This window comes from Erpetoichthys calabaricus, chromosome 1 (assembly GCF_900747795.2).
Source record: "Erpetoichthys calabaricus chromosome 1, fErpCal1.3, whole genome shotgun sequence".
Taxonomy (NCBI): domain Eukaryota; kingdom Metazoa; phylum Chordata; class Cladistia; order Polypteriformes; family Polypteridae; genus Erpetoichthys; species Erpetoichthys calabaricus.
This window is the reverse complement of record NC_041394.2, coordinates 349,513,264-349,539,902: the sequence shown is the minus strand read 5'-3', so window position 1 is coordinate 349,539,902 and position 26,639 is coordinate 349,513,264. Positions and strand designations below refer to the sequence as shown.

Below are 26,639 nucleotides of genomic sequence, written 5' to 3'. Positions count from 1 at the left end.
GTGTCACTGGGATTTTCCATAGAGGCACGTAAGGCCTTCAGGCTTTGTGGCAAAAGCAGAACTTGTCAGATGTTTCACAGCACAGGCTGATTACTGATGTGCCAACCTGACAGAGCAGTGCACATGAGATTGTGAGAAAATGTCTTAATTTTACACCTTTCTATTGATAGACACACATTTATGATGTTTACTTGCTGACTCAATAAAAACACTAATTTAAAATGTACATTTAATTGCATTACTCACCATGACTTGAAAATGTCATTGTTGGGAGAGAAATTTTCATTTCAATAAAAATCAGCAATAAAGCACAATATTGAATCATATTACATAGACAGTCATAATACTTTATATATATAAAAAAAAACAAAAAAAAAAAAAAAACACAGGATATGTTGAATTGGCAGGAAAAATTAATTGTAATATCGAATCAAGAGGCCTCTGCTGATTTCCACCTCTATCCAGTAAGATGATTTGTTGTTCTTGTTCACTTGTCTCATCTTATTGATTTCCCTACTGCTATCTGTTAAGTCCATAAGTTCTTTAAATTCCTGAATGACTTTGTCCTGTCATGATCGTGTCATTTCTTCTGGTGCAGTGTTCTCTTATGCTGCTGTACTTTTCTTCTGTCTGTGTGACTGTATGCTGTTTTTCTTGTTGATTTTTCTAATTCTCACTTCCCCTCTTTTTTATCCACTGGGGTGGTCTTCTCTTGTGCATTTTATTTATTTTGGCAATTTCTATTAAGTGTAAACTTTTGTTGTCACCTTCAAATCGGCTGTACCTCCATTCCTTCCTTTCTCAACTCCTCCTCCTCGCTTTACTGTTAGCATTGCGCTGTTTGAGAATCGCTTACTTCTCAGGACATTTCACTTCTGGCAAATATTTGTCTCTGTTCACATGTGGGTGTTAATTTCAGATTTTTTTTTGTTAAAGCAATTATCTGCTGATGCTTCCATTTGATATAAATGTGGGCTTCATTTCCTGTGGTATTTAATCTTTTGCTGTTCTTTGGATACATTCTAATTTCTCCACATTAATTTCTTTTGTTTAATTATTCCAGTTAAGTATCCTAAATTTGCATCAGTTATCTAATTTGGAAGTCAAAATTACATTTCTGAACTACAGTTTTGCACAAGCTGTCTCAGGATACTCTTCAGTTGAGAGCTCAGGACCAGCTGTATAGAACTAGCAGTATATGACCTCCTCTTTATCTTCACATGAACACTGGACTGTGTCATGTCTCTTAGTCACGGTAAATTTGTGTGCTCTTGTCTGTTCCACTGTTAACGCTCTTGTGGCACTGAAGTTTACTCCTTTGCGATAAGCAGTTGCCACTTTCAGAAAAGCAATATGGCTTCTCTCAAGTATGAATTTTTCGGTGGGTTGAAAGATTGCTCCCTTGTGAAAAGCATTTGCCACATTCAGAGCAATGATAAGGCTTCTCTCCAGTGTGAATTCTTTGGTGAATCTGAAGACTGGTTTTGAGCAAAAAGCACTTACTACATTCAGAACAACAATAAGGCTTTTCTCCTGTGTGAATTCTTTTGTGGGTCTGAAGAGCCCATTTTCGCAAAAAATTCTTGCCACATTCAGAACAGCAATAAGGTTTCTCTCCTGTGTGAATTTTTTGGTGTCTATAAAGTGAATTTCTTTTTAAGAAATGCTTGTCACACTCAGAACAGCAATAAGGCTTTTCTCCTGCATGAACTCTTTGGTGGCTCTGAAAATTCTTCTTAAGCGAAAACTGCTTATCACACTGAGAACAGCAATAAGGTTTCTCTCCTGTGTGAACTGTTTGGTGGTTAAGAAGACTGCGCTTTTCTGAAAAGCGATTGCCACATTCAGAACAGCAATAAGGATTCTCTCCTGTGTGAATTCTTTCATGTCTCTGAAGGTAGCTCTTCTGTGAAAACCGCTTGTCACATTCAGAGCAGCAATATGGCTTCTCACCAGTGTGAATTCTTTGGTGTACCTGAAGACTACTCTTCTGCAAGAACTGTTTGCCACATGCAGGGCAGCAATAATGTTTTTCTCCCGTGTGAATTCGTTGGTGGATCTGAAGATCCCATTTTTGTGAAAAATTCTTGCCACATTCAGAACAGCAATAAGGTTTGTCTCCTGTGTGAGTTCTTTGGTGTCTATGAAGTACACTCATTTTTAGAAATCGCTTGCCACATTCAGAACAGCAATAAGGTTTCTCTCCAGTGTGAATTTTTTGGTGGCTCTTCAGATGGCTCTTTTTTAAAAACTTCTCACCACATTCAGAACAGCAATAAGGGTCCTCTCCTGTGTGAATCGTTTGGTGTCTCAGAAGGTTGCACTTTTCAGAAAACTGATTGCCACATTCAGAACAGGAATAAGGATTCCCTCCTGTGTGAATTCTTTGGTGTCTATGAAGATTGCTCTTTTGTGAAAACTGCTTGTCACATTTCGAACAGCAAAAAGGCTTCTCTCCTGTGTGGATTCTTTGGTGGATCTCAAGATTACTCTTGTGTAAAAACTGCTTGCCACATTCAGAGCAGCCGTAAGGCTTTCTTCCCGCGTGAATTCTTTGGTGGATCTCAAGATCCCAATTTTGTGAAAAACGCTCGCCACATTCAGAACAGCAATAAGGTTTCTCTCCTGTGTGAATTCTTTGGTGTCTATTGAGTAAATTCCGTCTTACAAACCGCTTGTCACATTTAGAACAGCAATACGGCTTTTCTCCCGCGTGAATTCTTTGGTGAATCTGAAGATCCCATTTTTGTGAAAAATGCTTGCCACATTCATAACAGCAAAAAGGTTTTTCTCCTGTGTGGATTCTTTGGTGTCTATGAAGTAAACTGCCTTTTGAGAACCTCCTACCACATTCAGAACAGCAGTAAGGCTTCTCTCCCGTGTGAATTCTTTGGTGTATCCGAAGATATCCTGTGGTCTTGAACTGTTTGCCACATTCAGAACAGCACTGATATTTATCTCCTGTATGAAGTTTAAAAGAAAGAAATAAAGCTTTACTCTCCATCCACTTGTCTATTATTCACATTAAGTCCCAACAGGGAACACTGGATAAAAGAATGAATAGCCTTTTATAAGCATAAGGAACTTTAAAAGACTGAATGGCTTTCCTTTTGCAGCCCATTTCATAATTTTCCTTTTTGTATTAGAACGACTTAACACACAAGTACAATCACTGGGCACAAGATAATGAAATAATGAACTACAGTGGAACCTCTAGATACGAGTTTAATTCGTTCCAGCACTGAGCTTGTATAGCGAATTTCTCGTATCTAGAACAAACGTCCCCATTGAAAATAATGGAAATCCAGTTAATCCGTTCCGCATCCCAAATATATTAACATAAAAATCAATTTTCCTAACAAATAACACTGATAAATTATATATACTGTAGTCTACCTTTAATAAATAACACTGGTAAATAATATAACTGATTATTAAAAGAATCAAAACAGGTGTCCAAAGTGCAGTAGAGCATTCAATAAATCTTTAATCCTTAAAACAGTTGTGAAGTGGAGGTTTAAAGTACATAAGAATAACAATCCTTTAACACGAGGTTAAAACGTCAACAGGAAGCAGTCTTCAAAAAACAGATGACAATCCCCGGTGCTTCTTCTCTGTTAGCGTCTCACCTGCTTCTCCCATGCCGGCTCTGCAACAGGCGAGACACTTAATGCAGCTGACCTTCTCTACACCGTCCTGCTTCAGCTGTTTGGCTCGCCTGTTCAGCTATACGCGAGCCTGTACTCGCTCGCTCTCTCGCACCGACTTCCTACTGCTGCGGATTCCTGCCTCCTCCTGCAACCTCCGTTCTCTCTCCTCTCCTCTCCTTTCTTTTACTTCTTCTCCCCCTTAACCGGCTCGCGCTTCTCTATATATGCGGGGAAGACATGGCAGCTGCTAGGGTTACCACTTTTAATACAAAAAAATAAGGGACGCATACGTATTGATTCAAAACGGGACGCGCAATTTCATTCTCAAATACTGGACGATTCCGTATTTTAAAGGATGGGTGGCAACCCTGCCCAGCCCATCAGCCACAGGACAAATCATGGATGTGGGCAGTTTCCCACCTGTGCACTTAGGTGAGAAACGCAGACACCGCAGATCGCCCTGCGGCTCGCTACAGCTACCACGCCCCCTCGCTAAGCCGCGAGCTATACTCACAGCCTGGCTCGCGGCTCGTTACGTGAGCCAATGCTCGTATTTAGATCTGAATTTTTCGCTCATACTTTCCTCGTATTTTGAATTTCTCGTATACAGAGGTGATCGTATCTCGAGGTTCCACTGTATATACATAATTTGTGTGAGACACCAAATTGAGAAGACTACTGGTTACACTTTGTTAACTGCATTACAGAATTTCATCACCATTTAGTCAATGTACTATTAAAATATTACTTATAATTGTTGTGGTGTGAAATTTTGCATACTAGTTGATAAATATTTTGCATGTCTTTACTTGAAACTTAACATTAATATCTATCATTGATAAGAACAGCAATGATTTGATGGTTAAGAACCAGTCCTTTGTAATTTTACGTCAGGGTTGTGGGAAGTGCCTAAAATAAGGTTGGTAAGTGTTTCTCTGCAGAACTGTCTCAATCAACCCCCAAAGGAAAGCCAGACTGCCTAGCTGGCAAGCTTCACCTCAACACATCATTTTGGGGGCAGATGTGAAGGTATTCTGTGCTCCATTGGTTTGGAATTGGCTTGTATCAGAAGCCTTTACATACCATGACACCCTATTGGCTGTAGGGTGTGGACAGAGAATCTATAAATTTGCTTGCTTTACCCCCCTCCCTCTCTCTCTTACAAAACATCTCATGAAAGAGCATCTCAGACACCATGAACTGAAAAGTAGTGCACAATGAAGAGCACAGCTCGGCAGCCATATTCAGAAAGGCATGCGGCCTGTTCTAAAGAAAGCTGACCAAAAATGAGGACTTAACTAGAGACATTTTAAGTAACTAACAAGTCTGTGTGCCACCTGAAACTACACATCTGCATTTATCAGGTTGTATGGTTGCCAATATTCAAATGTACTTGCATATTGTTATTATTTATGAATATTATCAATAACACATTATTTAAAGTCTAACTTAACTCCTGCTTGTCTTTTACTACACCTAATCACCTGTGGTTATAAATGTAGAAGGGAAGGTGGAGAGAAGTTATATACTATAATACCTTATAAACAGTGGTAAGTCTGTGAGATTTGAGGCGTTCTGACAAAGGCTACATATTAATAATACAAAAGGGGAAATTAGAGTAAGATTTACTCTAGATCAAGACAAAACAACAACTATATACTATTCTTATTTGATTAACTCTAGAATCTCGGAAGCCTACAAAAAAAAGTGTTAAGGCCGGGCCACCTTAAATTCCTTTGCATCTCCTCATCAGCATTGTTTTTTTAGGAAAATATGTTAGAGAGCACAAGCAGCCTACTATCCCATAACCCCCCACGACACAGCTTAAATTCTCCCAGTGAGGTACCTTGAGTTGTATAGGGTAAATAAATCGTTATCTGGAATACACACATTTCATGTATGTTCCATTTCTACAATAATCTGGATAAATGTAGGATGACAGGAAATGTGAGGCAAGACATTTTGAACACCTAACTAAAACAGACACTTTTTTCATGTTAATAATAATAATTCATTACATTTATATAGCGCTTTTCTTAGTACTCAAAGCGCTATTCACACAAGGAGGAACCGGGAAGCGAACCCACAATCTTCCAGTCTCCACTGCGCCACCTGTGAGGACAATATGTTACAGTAATAATTGATAAAATGTTGATGTGAAATGGCTAGTTGCCGTTTGATCCTGGAGCTTCTCCACATTTATCGTTCTGTGTACTAAGCTGCAGTCATTATTACTATTACCTAATAAAACATGTACAGTAATCCCTCGCTATATCGCGCTTCGCCTTTCGCGGCTTCACTCCATCGCGGATTTTATATGTAAGCATATTTAAATATATATCGCGGATTTTTCGCTGCTTCGTGGGTTTCTGAGGACAATGGGTCTTTTAATTTCTGGTGCATGCTTCCTCAGTTGGTTTGCCCAGTTGATTTCATACAAGGGACGCTATTGGCAGATGGCTGAGAAGCTATCCAGCTTACTTTTCTCCGTCTCTTGCGCTGACTTTCTCTGATCCTGACGTAGGGGGATTGTGCAGGGGCGCTGTTCGCACACCTAGACGATAAGGACGCTTGTCTAGAAATGCTGAAAGATTATCTTCTCGTTGCTATCTTTTGTGCAGCTGCTTCCTGAAATGACATGCTGCACGGTGCTTCGCATACTTAAAAGCACGTATTGATTTTTTTATCTGTCTCTCTCTCTGCTCCTGACGGAGGGGGTGTGAGCTGCCGCCTTCAACAGCTTTGTGCCGCGGTGCTTCGCATACTTAAAAGCCAAACAGCCCTATTGATTTGTTTGCTCCTTTGAAGAGGAAGATATGTTTGCATTCTTTTAATTGTGAGACTGAACTGTCATCTCTGTCTTATCATGGAGCACAGTTTAAACTTTTGAAAAAGAGACAAATGTTTGTTTGCAGTGTTTGAATAACGTTCCTGTCTCTCTACAACCTCCTGTGTTTCTGGCAAATCTGTGACCCAAGCATGACAATATAAAAATAACCATATAAACATATTGTTTCTACTTCGCGGATGGCTCTGGAACGCAACCCCCGCGATGGAGGAGGGATTACTGTACAGTATTTGCTTTGAGTCTGTAACAGCCAGTGTAAAGTTTTCCTACTTAGAAGGTATAAAAGCAGACACACGAACACTGCTATCTTGTTACTTGAATTTGTTTTTTTGGTTCAGCTCTATTCTTGAATAAAAGCACACTCATTTCATTATACTTTTGCAAAACTGTTTATTTTATATTCCATTAACAACTTGAACGTTACCAAATCTGTCTCTGCCTCTCTCGCGCATTCACACACACACACACACATCCATGCATGAAAACAGAATTATTTGAAAATGCTATATCATTTACGGTAAACATGAGTTGTCATTTGAACATTTTTTTTTTCGATCTTGCCTGTAATCCGTGTTATGGTGCATGGTACTGAGAATGCAGACGGGCTTCTTTTTTTTGGGCGCACACAACGTCAGCATGGCACTGCCAGATCTAAAAACTAGCATGGAGAATTGCATGCGCACTGAAGTGACTTTAGCTGCAGGCGGAAGTTCCTGTCCCACTTTATGATGCCAAGCAGAGTTGTGTTGCAGTGCAACAGTTTATTAGTGCGAAAGCGACATGAAGAAATTGTCAAAGGTTCTGCCTTTGTCCTGAAACGGCTTTATGACCGTAGTCTCATGAAGTCCTTCTCCTGTGGGATGACTGGGATCTTTCACTAAATAAAGAGTACCATTGCACATGCACATGCACATCTGTCATTTTCCACATGACCTGAATGAGTGTCTTTGTTGTCAAAGCGCAAATGCCGTGTAATGGACAGGCGGGTCCCATGCCCGGCAGGGACGCCCCTGCTACATCTGTTCTGGGGGAGCAGCCATGGACTGTTCAATACCTCCCCCGGGACTCTTGGAGGCAGCCTCCCTGGCAGCCAATGATTCCCAAACCAGGCACATGGCTCCATGGGAGATGGAGTCCTCCACATCCTGGTTGGGGACTCGGATGGCCGCCAGGGGGAGCTGCATGGAGTCAGCAGCCTGGCTGGTCATATCTTCAGCCCCACCCGGAAGTGCAATTAGGACCAGGTGGCCAAGCACCTGGAACGCTTCCGGGTGGGATATAAAAAGGGCCAGCCACCACCACTCAGACAACCAGAGTCGGGAGGAGGAGGACTAAGCCTGAGGAGGAGTGGTGGGAAAGAAGAGAGAATTGTTGTGGTATTTGTGAGTGTTTTGGGACTGTGTTGGGCCTGTGGGACACAGGGAAGGAGTGCCCCACGGCTGAAGAAAAATAAAAAATTGTTTTATTTAAGTACGTGCCTCTGCGTCAGTCTGTGCCGGGTTGGGCGCGATATAGCGCCTTTCACATCTGGCGTAGTCGGCAGGATCCCGGCCGGTCCATTTGGACTGAAACCTGCATCTAAATTCAAGTAGAGACCCAGCATAGTGAACTACAACAGCGCGAGGCACATGCTCGACTCAGCGGAGCGGAGAGCGCGCCCCTATTGCAGCCATAGCCAAGCACGCGCGGCACAGCATGGAGAGCGTGTACTCAAGGCCACATACGTGCATGCATACTGAAGCGCGCTGTTGCGGCAGGGGCCGCGGGACGGACACGCGCAGCACAGCGCTGGGAGAGAGCTCTCGCAGCTGCCAGCATACCGCACAGCACAGCGCCACTGACAGCTTATAAAGACACCACGTGATGGGGAAGAAGAAAGCTGGGCGGACACAGAAGCCGGCCGCCAGACGCCGCCATGCCACTCCGCACCACGGGTTGCAGCCAGAGGTAGGTGATGGGCCATGGACAGGGTTTTCCGCATTCGCGTCAGCCTACCTCTTGGACAAAGAGCCGCGAAGTACCCGGCGGTGGCAGGATGATGTCTGTCTGTGGAGGGATGGCGGAGCAAGCTTGGGAGAGAGCGAGGTGGAGCTGTGTTCTCCCTACAGCATGATCCTTCACTTGGGGGAGGAGAGCCCGGATGAGCTTCTCAGCGTGGTGCCCCCGCAAGAGGAACGGGAGCAGCTCCCTGACACAGGTAATGGGGGGGAGGGCGTGTGTCAGTTGCCTGCCGAGGAAAGGACATAGGCGGGGCCGACGAACCTTCTCCCCGACCCTCTTGACTACCCGAACGGGCCTGCGGGGATCCTGCAGGTCCTTGATGGCTCGCGGTCAGCAGAAGGGGACAAGGGGAGCCCAAGTCCACCGCCAACCGAAGAGATTGATGTTTTTTAGGCTGCACTGGAGTTGCAATGTGTGCTTCTTCCCCTGCAGTCCCTACTTAAGATTTTTCAGGTCCTGCAGGAGACGAAGGAGGAATGACACCCCGATGGCAGCCGTTGTGAAATGGTTGGAGAGACGGGGGACGTCGGCCTCCAGCTTGCAGGACGCAGCGGTGCAGGTGAGTGAAGTCTGGGCCGTAGAGAAATTGGGGGGGCGGAGCGCAGCGGCCGCAGTGATGGTTAGTACTGCTTGCCAGGCCGCTCTGCCCACTACACAAGACGTTGCTGTGATGACAGATGGCGTGGCAGAAGAGTGTGCGGGGAGGCCGCTGGAGAATATCAGCTGCCAAACGACTCCGCCCCGACTGCCCGCGCCTGTCTTACGGCCGTCTAAAGGGGTGCAGACGGCACAGGGTCTCCCTTCTTCCCATAAGGGGATCCAGGCTGTCAGTGCACCCCACAGAAGAAGAAAACAGAACTCCTAACAGAGCACAGTGTAAGCCCGTTGGCTTGAAGGCGCAGGAGGGCTACGCTGCAGAGGGGCGGAAACGTTACGAGCCCTCCTCTAAGCGGGCGAAGGAGCAGGGGTTTCCTGCCTGCTTCCGCACTCGCAAGGGTCAGACTGGAGGGGGTCAGGTGTGCTTTAACTGCGGCCGCGGTGGCCACATCTGGAGGTGTTGTCCAGAGAGGACGTCCGCGTGGCAACACCCCCAGATCTGTTTATTATGTTTCTGCAGGGCACAGCCGCGGAGCCAAGGAAGCCGACTCCCTGTCCTGGAGAGGACCAGCCCTCGCGGGACAGGCCGATGAGCCCCACAAGCCTCATCTGAGGGAGGGGCCATGTAATGGACAGCCTGGTCCCATGCCCGGCAGGGACGCCCCTGCTGCATCTGTTCTGGGGGAGCAGCCATGGACTGTTCTTGATTTAGAAGCAGCTGTTCTTATCTCTATACCAGCCATAAAATTGATAAGTAAGCTTCGGTTTTTACATATTGATAGCAACATCGATCATATTCTTGAATACAGGCACACTTGTTTTGTTGTACTTTTTGTGAAATTGCTTATTGGATATTTGCGTGTTCACACATTATACATTTCACGTCAACATTTTATCAATTAATACTGTAACATGAAAAAAAACTTTTTTTTTTCAAACTGTTTTAGTTGGGTGTTCGACATTTCTTGCCTCACATTTCCTGTCATCCTACATTTATCTAGATTATTGTACAAATGGAACAGACATGAAATGTATGTATTCCAAATAACAATATATTATTTACCCTCTACAACTTCAGGTACCTCACTCCCAGATACACAGTTTTTGACCTGGGAGAAGTTGGTGGGGGATGGGATAGCAGGTTGCTTGCTGCCAGTGCTGATTGACACATTTACTAAACAAAGATGATGATGAAGAGGTGCATAGGAATTTAAGGTGGCCCGGTGGACCTGACTTTTTTCGTAGACTTCAGGGATTCTGGCGTTAACGAAGGTGAAAAGTGATAATATTCAATTTCATGTATTAAACACCGCACCATGCCAAACAGGTGAAATACGCCTTTAATCATCAAAACGTGCTCTGACATTTTCCCACACTTAGACCAAAGCCACCCGATTTCAAAACACATATCAAAATGGCTTATTTCAATTAGCAAAGCAAAATAGAGGAATTAAAAAAGTGTTAATGAACACAGGGAGAAAAATATGGAGATAAGAGACATTGGATTAGCATGGTTATTTGTGTCTGCTCTGGATGGGGAGTGGAAACAAGGCTTGGCCAGCTTTGTGACACACCGGTGATATTCATACTCTCCATTGCATTGTTAATGGCTGTGTAGTGTCATGATTTATTTACGCTAATGACATTGGATTTGCCCACGATAGAGGAGAAGCCTATCTGGAGTTGAACTCATTCTGAACAGAGGCCCATTTGGGTCATCCACCTGAGTCAGCTCAGCACCTCTCTTTATCCAAATGTACAGAACATATCAGCTCAGAGTAGCCAACATTTGGATACAGAACAGACAATACAACCACAGTCAAATCACTGACCTTTGACCCAAGGTATGCTGATAACTGGTATACTCATGACAGACCCTGTGATCAAACATAACTTTTGTTATGAATAATCTTTAACCAGAAAAGAAGTCCAGTAACAATTCATCACTTCAGCCAGAAATCATACAGATCACTCCTCCTATTCCTGCCCCTCCATGTTCCTCGATTTTTCCCCACAAGCCTGCTGAAGTATCCCAGTTGATCTACATAGGTAGTAGATGGTACCCTTTTTTCAGGAGTGAATCCAAAGTCTCTTAAAAAGCCAGTCAGTCAGTCATTATCCAACCTGTTATATCCTAACACAGGGTCACAGGGGTCTGCTTGAGCCAATACCAGCCAACACAGGGCGCAAGGCAGGAACAAATACCAGGCAGGGCACACACACCCACACACCAAGCACACACCAGGGACAATTTAGGATCGCCAATGCACCTAACCTACATGTCTTTGGACTGTGGGAGGAAACCAGAGCACCTGGAGCAAACCCACGCAGACACGGGGAGAACATTCAAACTCCACGCAGGGAGGACCCGGGAAGCGAACCCATGTCTCCTTACTATAAGGCAGCAGTGCTACCACTGTGCCACCGTGCAGCCCTCTTACAAAGCCAAATACTCTGAAAAGTTGTGTGATTCATGCACACACACACAGGTTCCCCTCTATGGAACTTGAAATCTCATTAAGATGACTTTGGAAAAAACATGAAGAGTCTCCGATGAGACAACTTCAGAGTAAAAGTGAAATCAGTTTTGATCAAGAGTTTTGTTTCAAGAGCCAATGCTGCACTTACAGGTGAGTCCCACTAAGTCTTTCCTGGATTTTCAACGTCTACCATAAGCTCTAGCTCATACCTATCATTAGAGAAGCAATATTCCATGGGTCAACTGCCAGTTTATATCACCAAGGTCTAGTACACTTGGATCCATTCCTCTCTTGCTCATACCCAACAGTCATCAAACTCAACATTCACCTAGTGATTGATCCTTGATGGTCTATGTGAGCCACCTGGCCACCATGTCAGTGATCGCTACTCCCAAGCCTGGTTTGAGGAATGAGGCTCAATATTTCTGTGCTTAGAAAGGTTCTCTTTGAGTGAGCTGAGAGGGCCATTCATGGATTGTTTGTGTGAACACCTCACCTTAGACTAGTTTTCTATGAGTCAGCAGTAGGGCTGCAGGATTAATCCGTTTCTCTTTGACATCATTATTGTTGCTTTTAAATCTCAAGAGCTGTAATTTATCTAGCCTGTACAATATAAAGATATTCATCACTGTATGACCATCCATCAACCATTTCTTTTGCCCCCGCTTTCCAAATCTGCTTGTTGAAGAGCAAATGCATTGAATTTGTAAATCCAGTCCAATAAAGATGAGGACAAACTGCCTTATGGGTAAGTGCAACACGGATTGGCCAAAAACATAAAAGAATATAACTGAAAATTCTGACCCCTGTATAATGCATTTGGATAGACATTCCAGACTGAAAAATATTATTTTAACAACTAATAAATATATTAATAATTAATTGTGCACAATAACAACACTAACTATTTTACAAGTATACCCAACCCTTCATTGTGAAGTCTGTCATCCCCTCATACAAAGCACACATCCAGTGAACTCAAAGTATTTAGTCCTCTTCACTTTCTGCACACTTTATTCTGCTGCAGATTTAATTTTAAATGGGCTAGGGGGGCTTATCACCCTGCTTATAACGCTCTCTGACGCTCACGTTGTGAAGGGGAGGGTCTGAACGCATGCTAAGCAGATGTGGTCGGATCAGCTGATGGCTTGCTGCTGCTGAGCTGCGTGTTCTGCTTGTCACGCTGCGTGTCAATCATTTAAAAGCCTGTACAGCAGCTGTCCCTTGTCTCACTGCCTTGTCTCGCAGGACGTTAAAGTGTTCCCGAGAAAATCATGTATCGTCTCCTTCCAAGATTGTTTTTTTTTTTTTAATAATAGAGATATAGTTGACATTTTCCCCATCAATGTATACTCAATAACACAATATCAATGTGCAAACATATTATCTGAAAGGTTTACAAATTTCTCCCAAATCAAAACCTGAAATCTCTCACCGTCTCACATGATAGCATTGCCTTTCACCTGTATAGGCATATGTAATAAATGTCTAACTTAATAAAAACTCATAGGCATACTCAGTAACGCTGTCCATAAAAATCAAACCAACATGTCACCTGTCACAGGTGGTCCATGTGAAATGGCCAGCATTGAACTTTACTGCAGTTGGCTAAAACCCTCTGGAGACGACCTGCACCAAAGTGCTATAATAAGGAGATGTTATAAAGTCAGAGCATCGAGGAGCCTTAGTGAAAACGTTTCTGCAGCTTCTCTTCAGGGATTCATTCACGGTGCAGTTTATATGACAGACACATTTGATATTATCATCATTATCGCTTGGCTCGCTATTCCAATATATTTTATGAGAAGAGATGTTTACTTTATTACTAAGATATTCTGCTGCTCCATGAGCACGGTAAAAGGTCCTGTGGGCTCAAGCTATGGTAATTACACCTTAAGGATTGGATTATTATATTTAATGAATTATAATAATTATATTGTTATATTATAATTAATATTATAAAAATTCTGCTGCTAGGATAATCACTTGTTCTAAGTCCACTGAACATATTACACTGATTCTTTTCCAATGTCATTGGCTCCCTGTTTACTACAATGTAGAATACTGCTCTTAACATTTAAAAGCTCTTCACAATCTGCATTTTTACTTTTTGTGCCACACAGTAAACCTTGTTCTATGGAAGCCAGAGCTTTCTCTTACAGTGCTCGGCAACTCTGGAATTCTCTTCATGCTTGTATTTGTCAACTACGTAGATTCAGTAACAAAATTTAAAACTATTCTTAAAAACACCCCTCTTGAAACTGGCATATCAAATATGATTTTATTGTCATTTAATTTGTTGTTAGTTATTTTTGCTGTTGATTTTATTATTATCTGTTCCTATTTTTATTTATTTTTCAAAATTTGTTTATTGATTTTATTAAAATCACACAACAGTCCATACAAATAGATCAATTTTACAAGAATAGGATTGAAAACAAATCAACCAACACCCCTGAGAAAGAGAGCATGGGCAGCATAATAAAACTTAAACCTGGTAAAAATAAGCAAATAGATAAATTAATAAGTGAATATAGATAAATGGAGAAGAAAAAGAAAAAAAAAAAAAAGAATAGGGAGAGAATCTGTTTCCACAGTGCTTTAAAAGTAATTATTCTAAAATGTTATTGATTAGATTCTGCCAGGTTTGGAAGAATTTCTGCACAGATCCTCCAATTTTATTTTTTCCAATTTCAAATAATATATAACATCAGTTACCCACTGACTTAAAAGGGGAGAGTTAGGATTCTTCCAGTTGAGCAAGATAAGTCTACATGCCAATAATGTAGTAAAGGCAATCACAGTTTGCTTGTCCTTCTCCACTTTAAGCCCATCTGGAAGAACACCAAACACAGCTGTTAGTGGATTAGAAGGGATTGTGACACCAAGGCTGTCTGAGAGGCACTTCAAAATTTTGGTCCAAAATTATCTTAATTTGGTGCAGGCCCAAAACATGTGACCCAGTGAGGCTGGAACTTGACTGCAGCGTTTGCAGGTTGGATTTTGCCCTGGAAACATTTTGGACAATTTTATTTATTGTTGTTTAATTTTTTGTAAGGTGACCTCGAGTGTTTAGAAAATAAATAATTATTATTTAGTTGTTCTATTCCAACCATTGTAATAGATTCATAATACTTGTGTTTAAAGTATTGCATTCTTTCATCATGTTCTTTTAATGTATGAACAAGCTAAAAACAAAACAGTCGCAAGTCATAAGCCAGTTATTCACATGAAACCGAATTTGCTGGGTAGCTTAGAAGTTTTTTTTTTTTTTTTTTTTTTTTAAATTTTAATGTTAGCATCAATTTCACAAAACTGTACAAGAACAATGTTCTGCCATTTCATGTATCACTAATAAGCACAACTTCCCCCAAGTCATACAATCCTAGTCAGAAGCACAAATCTCCAGATATCACTCTAAGGTAGCATTCTGTATAGTACTGATTTTTCGGTCCCACTCACAGCAGAGATCCTTGCTGTTTCTGTCCGCTCTCACCTGCATCGTTCCAGGCCCACCTAAACATTGATCCCACTCCCCAAAGCATTATTGCTTTTCTCATTCAAAATCATAGGTGAGGTGACTGGGGACCTGGAAACTCTGTCTTGCATGTTCATCACTCATCATTCTGCACTGAATCAATTATGGATTAGTTAACTATTTCATATTTAACTTGAAAGAGGTCCTTTCAAGGTGTACATTGTGTATTCAGTATTTTCCGTTGTTACTTATCAGACAGCTGCTCCTGTCAGCAAGCCAATTCAAGGGATTAAAAATGCTGGGTGCTGTATTGTCTGTTTCAACAAGCTACAGGCCAAACAAAACTCCATGTCCCATTATTAGACAGAAAGAGGAAATTATATTTGAAAATAACCCCATTCGTATTTTCCCAGATTTCTCCCCTGCACCAGCTGCTAAACATGCCACATACTACAGAATTAACCAGCGTCTACGCAGTGCTGATATCAGATACAGCCTCTTGTACCCTGCCAAATTAAAAGTGAATACTGAAAGTCTGTTTTATATTTTTACCTCTCCGATTGAAACCAAAAAAGAGCTAAGCAGATCAATTTCAACATCCTGTTAAAACAGAATCATGAGCCACACCATGTTGTGACACAGCATAGAAGATTCTGCCTGCAACTTGGACCACTTGTAATGTGACATTTGGTGTAACTATACATTCTATTTCCATTTTGGCTACATTTTTTTAATTCAATTATTATACTGAAACTTCTTTCATTGAAAATATGTACTTTTTTTGCAGCTACAAAGGAACTAGCTATTTACGCCTCTCGTGTGCATGACACTTTAAACTCTTCTTCAAGGCTGCTTATTTGGCGCTTTAGCTTAATGCTCCTCCCATACGGTACGGCACTGCTTAAACTCAAGAGGCAGACGCTGCCACCTACAGAGGTAACAACTAATCTTCCTCTCCAGGCTCTTTAAAGTTGACATAGTCACCTAGTACACCAGCAGAGGTCACAGGATATGGGGTAAGACGCCATGCTGTAACCAAGCCTTGAACCTGCCAGGTAAGCTTGTGACTGGTTTCTCTGTAATGGATGGAACCAGTCTGAACCTCATTCTTGCCCAGAAGATGAGTTTTTCCAGGCCCTGGAGGATCCACCAGGCACTGATGTAGTTGTGACAGTGAAGTTGTCCATGAATGCTCTGATGGGAGGCTGCCAAGAGCGAGACTACTCAGTCTAAAGAAGATAAGGCGCAAGCTAATGCATTCTTTGACTCATTACAGATACCTCAGGTGGATACCTTTACTGCTGTGGAACTGGATAAACCTCTGAAACTCTCAGAATTACGCTGTAAGCTCACTTCCAAGTGGCATAGCAGCTGGCCCTGAAGGTTCCCCAGTGGAATAAAAATTAAACAAATTCAAAAAAGTTAGCTCAACTATTATTAGCAACATTCACATACGCTAAAGGCAACAAGATTCTACCTCAAACTTTTCGCCAAGCATTAATTTCTGTCTTTGCTAATAAAAATCAGGAGCTACTACAATGCACATCATATAGACCAATCCCACTTCTGAATAAGGACGTTAAGATATGCTCCAAAATTCTAGCTAGAAGGATTGAGAAACTGCTTTCTTCTGTAATACCACAAGGACAAACTAGATTTATTAAAGGTAGAAACCTAGCTTCTAATCTTCAACATTTGTTTAATATATTTACCCATTAAATATAACACCCCAGAGATTTTACTATCTTTGGATAGAGAAAAAGCATTTGACAAAGTTGAATGGGACTACCTATTCACCACATTGCACAAATCTGGGTTTGTCCCAAACATATATGCATGGGTCAAACTACTTTATAGCAGTCTAGAAGCTTCAGTTCGTATTAGTAACATTATTTCAGACTACTTCAAACAAGAACATGGTACTTGATAAGGATGACCCCCATCACCAGTGCTATTTAAAATTGCCATTGGCTGTTTAATTTCAAAATGCTGCAAAAATAAAGGGGATTTTTCAGAAGAGGACTTAAACAGAAAATATCACTACAGTATATGCAGATGATATGGTACTGTGTATATCTGATCCACAAAAATTCCATGCCAGCAGTCCTAAAAGCATTAGCAGAATGTCAAAAGATCTCTGGACTCAAAACTAATTTTTATAAAACTCTCTAGAACACAATACTAGACTGGACACATTTCTCTTTATCTTTGCAGATCAGTTTAATTATCTCAGGGAAAATATTACAAGTAAATATATAGCTCTCTTTGAACAAAATATTTCTGTTTGAATGGAAAGAATTAAACAAAATGTGAAAAGCTGGTCCACATTAGCAGGTAGAATGAACACTGTTAAGATGAACATCCTTTCCAAACTTCTTTTCTATTTTAAACCATCCACATTTACATTAACAAATCGTTTTAAGAAATTAGATTCAAATCATAACCTCATTAATTTGGAATTCTAAACATTCACGCATCCAAAGGGTGACTACAGTGACCTAAAGCAGAACGGGGGCATGGCACTACTTAACTTTCAATTTTATTACTGGGTGGCAAATATACAGACCATGAAGAACAGGACATCGACTCAAATTAATGAATATACACAAGCCTGGTCTACAATAGAATTAAAAACTTGCAGTACTTCTTTATATTCTCCGCTCTGCTTTCCAGTAAATACAGAACTATCATAAATACACTAATAATCCAACCGCCTTTCATTTACTCAGAATAATAATTCTTTGCATTTATATAGCGCTTTTCTCACTACTTAAAGCGCTCAGCAATTGCATGTTAAGGGCCTTGCTCAGGGGCCCAACAGAGCAGAGTATTTTTTGCATTTACGGGATTCAAACCGGCAACCTTCCGATTGCCAGTGCAGATCCCTAGCCTCAGAGCCACCACTCCACCACATTTACTCAGAATATGGAACTAATGCAGGAAGCACTTTAAAACAGAGAAGCTCTTACATGTTTCACCTCTAAATGACTACCACTCTTTTCCACCCTCTCAAACATGCACAGAATTTAATGCTTGGAAAATGTCTGAGGTTAACACTTTTAGAGACGTATATATCAATAATGTTTGTGCATCCTTTGAGTAATTAAGATTCAAACTGAATTTCTCATAAACAATTTTTCCACTACTTTCAAGCTAGAAACTTGCTAAACTGAACCTGCCCAATTTTCCTCACCTCCCACTTATGTCTATTCCAGAAGAAATATTGTTCAATCTTGAAGACTCAGATAGCATCTCCACAACTTATAGAAACATTTTAAAGTCCCTTCCTTTCAAAGATCACAGGGCACAATAGAGAAAGGGGAAGGATGTCTCACTTAACATTTCAGAAAAGGAGTGGAAGGCAGTCATGCACAGAATATACTCGAGCTCAATATCCACAAAGCACTCAATTATTCATCTTAAACTCTTCTATCAGCTGCATTTATCTCGGTAAAAACTATCCAAATGTTCCCAGGGCAAGATTCAACCTGTGAACATTGCAATCAAGCTCCAGCCTCACTGGACCACATGTTTTGGGTGTGCACCAAATTAACATCATTTTGGACAAAAATCTTTTAATGTCTATCAGATAGCCTTGGTGTCACAATCACGCCTAACCCATTAACAGCTCTGTGTTTTGATGGACTCCCAGATGGGCTTAAGATGAAGAAGGACAAATTGTAATTGCCTTTACTTCACTACTGGCACGTAGACTTGTCTTAGGTAACTGGAAGAAACCCAACCCACAACATTTAGGTGAGTGGGTAACTGATGTCCTGTATTATCTGAAGTTGGAAAAAATTAAATTCTCACTCAGAGGATCTGTTCAAAACTTTTAAAAAATATGGCAGGATCTAATTCATAACATTTTAGAATAAGCTTCTATATTTGGAGAAAGGACGCTCTTCCTTCATTGCTGCTTTAAAGGCTTGCTTTGTTGGCTGCCTCTCGTCTCTTTTGAGTGGGGTTTGAATTTTGCTTATGTAAACAATCAAATCAAACTTATTTGCTTTCAACTTATATTAATAAAAAAAATAAAATAAAACCAAAATGGTGGAAACATCGCTGTGTGTGCCTTTACCGCCTGTGCAGTGGCGCTGCAGTCACAGCAAATCTCCACTGTTCATCACATACACTGCTGATACTAAATATTTAATAACTAAAAATGTGATGTGTCAAACATTAAAAAGGCAATATGTTCTGCTATTTAAATATATTAAATCACATTGTTGTACTTTTTCATAATTTCAAAGTTTTAGATGTTATATTGTATCTTTAAAGTGCAAACAACTTGTTAAATATGACTTGGAATCTGCTTCAGATATGACTCTAAAACAATGCTATTATTTAATACGGTTTTCCTGAAGATGAGTTGAATTCTGCTCATGTGTTAGATGTTGATTCACAAATTCATCACGTACAGCACTAATGACTTATTAAAATAGCAGAATTTACAAGTGGTAAAAACCACATAAAAGTGTGAGTAAATCTATTTATGACTATTTTTTACAATACAAGCAGAATATGAAGATCTTTATGGCTTTCAAAATGAGGGCACAAATGTACAACAATAATGCAAAAACAGATAATTGCTAAACCTTACAACAACATACATGAAGCACATTAAACACACATAGTAAACTACATCACTTTAAACCCATTTCTAGGATTCACACAATAAGCTCAAGACCACCTTTCCAGGCTCATAACCACCTGACCCTAAAGCTTACAAACACTTTTATTTTTAACTTACCTTTTCTGGATTTCCCTGAAGTTGATGGCTGATCTTCCGGATTTCTAACAGATGAAACCTCCTCAGTCCTCTTTGCGTCAGACTCTAATGATTCAGACTTCACATTGATAGAAGACTCTGGTGATGGACAGTGTCTGCTTTGAGAAGAGACTAACTCAGTCACTGCTCCATTTTGTTCGTCTTCCTTGACAATCTCAATCCATTTATATTTGTGCACCTCAACGCTGACAGACGTCTCTTCAGTCTCTTCTTTAATGCCCACTGACCCCAGATCACATTCATCATCCTTAATGCCCAGACTTGCCTGTTTAGGTTGGACACACTCCCATTCACAGTTCTCCTCCTTAACATTTGGTGTCATTTTGTCCATAATATTCATGTCGGCCTCACATTCCTCCTTTTTCACATCCATCTAGGCCTTACAGTAAACGGCAGCTTTCTCTCTCTCTCTCCCTGTGGGAAAAATAAACAGGATTTGAGTCCAACAAAACTTTAAGCTTCAGATCTAAAGACATTTACATTGAATTTTACAACATCCTCTCAGTTAAGCTTTAAATCAAGTAAGACAGTAAACAGCATGTTGACAGTAAGTCACTACTGTTTAAATAAAATTAAACAGGGTGGGCTGAGAGTTCAATAAACTGGAAGAAGATGACCATCTCCCACAGTTATGGATCAGCAGCATTCACTACTTGGATTAAACATACGTTGATGTTCAGATCCTAGAAATGCATTATCAGTTATGAGCAGGAATTTTTAAGCAAGTAGAGCCTCAGGACTTTTAAAAAAAAAAAAAAAAAAAAGGGGAAAAGAAAGGAGAAGTTAAATTTGCATGAAAGCAGAGTCTGTGTCATGGAGAAAACTTCACCAGAAAAAATGCACAGAGTTTCTAGATAGTCAGAATAAGCTTTATTGAACAGCATATTAAATCATAGCATAGCACATAAAACTTGTCTCAGTTCAAAGAAGCAAGTCGAGTAGTCTGGACATGGGTCATATTTATTTCAGTTCTAATCAGTGAGATGTCAAGCAAAATGACACCATTTATTGGATTACTAAAAAGATTACAATGTTCAACTCAGGCCCCTATGTTTATATACACACTAGGACAAATAACAACGTTGGAAAACCAATAAGTGAGACATCTTAAATGTAAAAAACTTAATAGACCCCTCCAGGCTAAGATTCATTTAGCAAGAGGGGAGAACAATGTATGATCTTTTGATAACTGTTCAACTGACACAGAAAACCTGTCTACAGACCCACATTGTATTGGAAAACTCACCAGAAATTTCAAAAGACTTTGTTGGACAGTTATCTTATCCAAAGAACTTGCCTATACACTTTTCTCCTCTGTTGCTAAATGAATCTCAGCCTGAAGAAGTCTATTAAGTTTTACATTTAAGATGTCTCACTTAAAGGTTTTCCAATGTTATTTGTTCTAATGTGTATATATAAACACAGGGAACTCGAGTTTCTGTGTTACATCTTACTCTGAAATGCACATCTTTGGAGGAAACATGCCATGCCTGAAACCCATCTACAGTTTACAGTGCAGCGAGTGCAATCGAAAAAAACACTTTAAACAAATGTGGGATGGCACTCTTATTTATTATACGCATCGATTTGTTATGCAAGGATGCATGCTGGATACTGAGAGATTCGTTTGTGCCTTTATTTCTAGTGCAATTGACTACTGCAGTGAGATGTTCACTAACTGCTCAAATCAATCTTTGTGCAGCTTTTCAGATTACAATATGCAAGCTTTCAAGGCAACTCAGGCCCCTTCTTCAAGCAAGATGTAATCAAGGGGCCAGAGTTGCCTCAAAAGCTTGCATATTGTAATCTTTTGAGTTAGGCAATCAAATGGGTCATTTTGCTTGACTTCTCACTACATTCATAATGGCTAACACGGTACAACACCCTAGCACTTCAGTTCCAATCACAAAACATCCCCGCTTTGTACATTTTTCTTGTCATCCACTTTACATGTTATCTTCATAATAATGACCTTGTCCTATACCCTCTTCAATAACAATTGCCTAATAATTGTAAATCCTTTCCTAGCAGTCATTTCAACTCAAAGGTCATACAGGCCACCTGGCCCAAAGACGACCATCACCTAATTATCTTTCACATTCCTCACATTCCTAATCTTGAGCTAATAAAAACTGGTGCCCTTTTAATTAAATCAATCCTCATCATTAAGTTGGGATCAGGATGACCCCGCATATGAGAAAGTCAACTGCTTGATAGACAGACAGACAGACAGACAGACAGACAGACAGACAGACAGACAGACAGACAGGATACTTTATTAATCCCAAGGGGAAATTCACATACTCCAGCGGCAGCATATTGATAAAGAACAATATTAAATTAAAGCGTGATAAAAAAAATGCACGTATAACACAACAACTTTGTATAATGTTAACATTTACCTCCCCAAGTGGAATTGAAGAGTCGCATAGTTTGGGGGAGGAACGATCTTGCACCAACATCTGTTGAAGCAGGATGACACGGGCACCCTCAGCCTCAAAGAAGGCACTCGGAGTCTCAGGACAGGCAGCAGAATCAGGCTTTATTATACGGCACACATATAGACTCACTTAAGATGGAAAGAGCGAGCAGCTATGGGCAGCTCTTATATTTATTACAGTTATCACACAAGCCATTATTCGCCCTCATCTGACTCTTAATATTCCCCTGCTGTTTGTGCCCCTAATTAATTCCACCAGTATTTCTCAGCTGAGGAGGTGTCAAACCCCTCTCTGTCCATCATGTCTGTCTGACAAGACCTATCTGTACTCCCTAGTAGCTCAGCTCTTGCTACCATTATTTACATCCAAAGAGTTCACATTCCCTCTCTATACGTGAGGGTCCCATACTTTTCCAACTCTCCTGCACGTCTAACCTTTGGCTTATAAACTATTGGTGGTTTCTAGCTCAAACAGAATAAAAAAATATGTCAGCATAAGTCTTTTTAATCCTAACTCTTACATCTTAACACTTAGTGAAATATAGTATTTACTTTTCTCATGTGCTTATAATACTTTTCTAAAACGAAGAGATAACCAATTTCAAGAATACATTTTTCTATACATCCTATAAGACTAAAATCATAGGCTGCTGTGCAGGGTGCAGCTTCACTGATAAGGGCTGAGCTGTGGTCAGCGTGGAACAGACAAGCGCAGTGCTTCCTGGCTGCTTGAAGACAAGAAAAATACACTTTAATAGTTGACACTTACATAGTAAGGCAAGCTGGTATAATGCATCTTGCTGTAAATTGATGAATTATTATATTGATTCATGAAGTAGTGATGACGTATAGACTCCAATTGTATCTAAAACATATAAACGTGCTAACTTGAAAGCCTGGAAAAGCAGGCAGCTATGCTACTGTGTGCAGCCTCACACTCTCACCCTGTTTGTCAGCACCGAGGCCAAGTCCCTAGGAATGAAATCAGGAGGCCTTGAGTATCTGTTGAAGAGAGGAGAAGCACACACCTTTAATAATCAACTCTTAAACTCTTCTGTAGCTCAAAGCCAGCTAGTACAGTTGCCTTCATTTATAATCTAAGGCAGGGGTTTTGAACTCTGATCCTGGAGGGCCGCAGTTGGCTACAGGTTTTCATTCTAACCATCTTCTTAATTAGTGTGCAATTTTGGCTGCTAATTAATTTCTTTTGCCTTAGTTTTAATTAACTTTACTCAGCAACCTTACTTGTTTATTTTTCCATAATTAGCAACAAAACAATAATGAGACATGAAACAATCCGTCACATGACCAGCTCACCTGTGCCCACCATACAATATCTGAAAATAAAGAAAGGTGGTGGTCTCGGTAAGGTTGATCTCTCAGGTCACCAAAACATTTTGAGTGTGTTCTTAGAAAAAACAAAAAATCAACAGTTTTGGAAATGTCTGCTGTGGCAGAATGAGAGCAGAAACAAGCTGCAGAATTTAATAACGGGTTTAATTAACAGAAAGAATCGGCTTTTCATGAAGAGACTGGTAGGAGTTTGAAGCCCAAATTTAGCTGGTCATCTGTCAGCACATTTCATTTCTTATTTCTGTTTGGCTAACATTTAACGATGAAAAGGATCAATTCAGAAGACAGAATCCTTAAAAACAGGGCTATTACACTGAAGGGAAAAGAAGTTAATTAGCAGTGAAACCTGGTCACTGATTAGGAAAAGGGTTAGAATGAAAACCTGCAGTCACTGCGGCCCACCAGGCCTGGAGTTTGACATCCATGATCTAAAGAACTGAAAAGTCTTGATATATAAATTTAAATGACATTAAACGTATATGCACTAAATGTGGAAGCTTGCTTGGTTTTCTTAAGTTCAGGACTGTGTGAACTTGTTTAGTCTTTTCTGTCAGCTAAAGGCCACAGCAGCTGTGTTCTCAAAACAAGGTTTGTTTTTCTGTCAGAGAGCACAATGTCCTTGATTCACTGAGGCTTGAAACATAACAATTGAAAAGACAGACAGGCACTGCAAAAGACACAGACCTCATGCCAAAATCAATTGTGGCCTTTAAAGCTACTTCAAGCATAGGCTTAAGAACTAATAGCTCTAAAACTTATAAGGCGGCACATTGATCTTTAATCTAAATTCTCAATACCTGCACTAGGAGAAGAGAAGCGGGTGAAATAAGAGGTGTGCAATCTTACACAGGTGGAAGGCGTACTTGTTTTATTATTCTGGACCTGCTCAATGGACAGCAGCACAGTACCATTTATATCATGGTACTCAGAATAAAAAGGCAGTTGGCATCTGTGGACTTACTCGGAAAACTCAAATCGTGTGTGGCTTACAAGATCATCATAGTGTCAAGTCAGGGAGCACACAATCTTTCTACTTGACAGATGCAGCAATGTTTTAATAAAGGTGCCCAGAATATTAGTACACCTCATAGTTTTAGGCATCAGTTTTCAAACCAACAGTCCCATTCTGTATAATGGAGTCTAATTATGGGATGTGGTGTGTTGTCTGACACTGATGAAGTTTTTTAAAGTGGAGACTTGTAAACATTACAATAAAATAAAAACCTGAATTTTTAGTTATGTTACATTTGCTTTAATGAGAAGGTCTTAGCATTAAAAATAAAGTCAGGAATCTCAGGTTTCTGGGTGAATTTGAACAGATTCAGATGTAGAACAAATCTGTTCTGAGGAAACTTGTAGATCAAATAGACAGGCAGTGGAACAGGGGAAAAAAGTCCCAAACTATGTTGGGAAAGGGTCTGGTGGCAATTATTAGTAATAGAGATAACAAGCTAACAACTCAAATTTATGAAAAGGCTGATTGTGGTGTTGAAGTGCAAAAGCAGATCTGTAAAACACTGCAGCTTTCTATAGGGTGTCTGGAGTAACTTGATGCCAAAATAAGTGCAGCTGAAACAAACAACCAGACTTTTATAATCAATCAAATATCACCTTCTGCCTTTGAGTAAGACATTTTAAAATAAATTCGAGCTATATTTGAATAGCAATATGCGATCTGACAGCCCTGGTATGCAAGAACATACAGACAAAGAACAACCCACTACTGACCTTGATGAGAAGTCTATTTAAATAAGAGAGAACCTTATCCAGAAGAGGGAATGCCACCTAAACAGTTCCTAGTGGTACATGGGGGTGACCCACAATGCCTGTTTGGGCTCATCAAGTTAAAGCTACATGTAGCAGCCACTACATAGGACTCAGTTTCCACCTCAACACCATCGTCCAGTACAAAACAAACAGGCACCACTGGGATATAAGAAGAAAACCAGAGTACCTGTAAAGGGCAGGAACCAACTATGGGAAACAGCATAAAGAGATGGAGGTTCAAATTCAGTCTGCTTAAATTATGAGACGGTAACACTAACCACGAATCTCTATTCACTTCTCTTATACTCATTCATAGGCTTTACTGGTTTGGGCTTCAGCAACGTATGTTTGATACTGTTAAAAAAACACATTCAAGTAATTGTCTATTCAGGCAATACATGTAAATGCATATGTAGTCTTATGTTGTATTAAGCAAGTTTCAGAATGTTAGGCCATGTTTTAAAATGCTCACGTGCCGATGTTGGTGGCCAGTTATTATCATTCGATTTATTTGTACAGTCACGTTAACAGAGACATAAAACAGCAGCATGGCTACAGTATAATGTTCTCCAGCTATACACGTATATTCGTTCTCAGCTCGTACTCAGTCTGACTCTTCTCCACGGATTCCTATTTCTTCAGATCGTGTTTCTCTTTTACTAACTAGAAGTATAAAGCCCAACTCCGGAATGATGAAGAAAAAAAGGAAGCAATCGTTAAGGCACTGTGGTGGTGTGGAATCAAAGCCTCTTTGAATTCGGCGATCAGGGAAGGACACGACTGATGAAATAAACGAAAAAGAACGAATAGAAGGAGGCGGCGATTTGAAATAGAAATGGGACTCGATAACGATAGATAGATAGATAGATAGATAGATAGGATAATCCCAAGGGGAAATCTGAACAGCATAGACAAGACCACAGGTGGATTCACTCAAGCAAAGGCAGATGATGGGCTCAATGACACGAACGCGCTTGTTCGTTTGTCATTTACGTCGCGTGCACTAACTCTGAGTGGAGCAAAGAAAAATTCACGCATGCATAAGGCGGCATCTTCAAACCCGGAGAACTTACCCTCTACCTCTCGTTTCGCCTACCGCTTCACTTGCAAACAAATCGAAGCAACCGCTCATCTCGTGCACGGCAGAAGAGGCGGTAGAGTACAAGAAGATATTAGATGACGTCACGCGGTTAAAACCTAACATGCCGTAAAGTGTTCACGCATGCGTTGTAC

General features: G+C 40.6%; 2 pseudogenes; both read right to left on the bottom strand.

Annotated features, from left to right (window-relative positions):
• Positions 1–26,552, bottom strand: part of LOC114642562 (gastrula zinc finger protein XlCGF57.1-like) — a 107,640-nt pseudogene extending 81,088 nt beyond the window's left edge.
• Positions 1–26,618, bottom strand: part of LOC114668482 (zinc finger protein 420-like) — a 77,727-nt pseudogene extending 51,109 nt beyond the window's left edge.
• Positions 26,619–26,639: the final 21 nt, after the last annotated feature.